Source organism: Myotis brandtii, unplaced genomic scaffold, assembly GCF_000412655.1.
Source record: "Myotis brandtii unplaced genomic scaffold, ASM41265v1 scaffold97, whole genome shotgun sequence".
Classification (NCBI taxonomy): Eukaryota; Metazoa; Chordata; class Mammalia; order Chiroptera; family Vespertilionidae; genus Myotis; species Myotis brandtii.
This window is the reverse complement of record NW_005372020.1, coordinates 290,168-291,120: the sequence shown is the minus strand read 5'-3', so window position 1 is coordinate 291,120 and position 953 is coordinate 290,168. Positions and strand designations below refer to the sequence as shown.

Genomic DNA, 953 nt, shown 5'->3' with positions numbered 1-953 from the left:
CACGCACACCACACACACACACCACACACACACACCACACCACACACACGCACATGCACACACCACACACACCACACACACGCGCGCACACACACACCACACACACCCACGCACACCACACACACACCACACACACACACACCCCACACACACACACACCACACCACACACGCACACACATGCACACACACCACACACACGCACTCGCACATGCACACATTTCCTCCCTCACATCAACATTAAACAACATCACTTTCTTTTTCACTGAATAATATAACGTGTAATTTTTCCGTGTCAGTGCATGAAACTCTTGATGTTCCTTTTTTTAAAGGATTTTTTTATTGATTTCAGAGAGGAAAGGAGAGAGAGAAAGAGATAGAAACATCCATGATGAGAGATAATCATGGATCGGCTGCCTCCTGCAAGCCCCGCACTGGGGATCCAGCCTGAAACCCGGACAGGTGCCGTGACCGGGAATCAAACCCGTGACCTTTTGGTTCACGTGACGACGCTCAACCCCTGAGCCTCACTGGCCGGGGCTTTCATTTTTTTATTGATCTTTAGAGAGAGGACGGGACAGGGAGAGAGAAACACCCATCGGTGCCTCTCGCACGGGCATTTTAAAGGACAGACACACCCCCTCACGTGGCAAAGTACGCGAGGGTTTTGTTCAGTAGCAAACACAGCGACACTGATTAGGAAATTTTAAAAAAAGGCGTGTGGGGAAGAGGCGGCCTCAGCGGAGAGATGATCCTAAGACCCTCCCCCGTCCTGCGGCCTCACCCGCTGCCCTTCTCCAGGGACCCAACAGCGGTTCTCCTCCCGCCTGCGGCCCCATGAATCCCTCGCCCGCGGCCTTCCCTCCCCCGCGGCGTGTAACTGGGCTAAACCGCAGCGAGGCGTCCCATCCATCACCCGGGAGGCAGCGGGGGGCTGAAGGGTAGAGCGAGTCA

At 54.5% G+C, this 953-nt stretch overlaps 1 protein-coding gene across 1 annotated transcript in view; it reads left to right on the top strand.

Moving 5' to 3' along the window:
• Positions 1–953, top strand: part of LOC102244621 (transmembrane protein 132C) — a 33,591-nt gene that overhangs the window by 8,236 nt on the left and 24,402 nt on the right. The window lies entirely within an intron of this gene.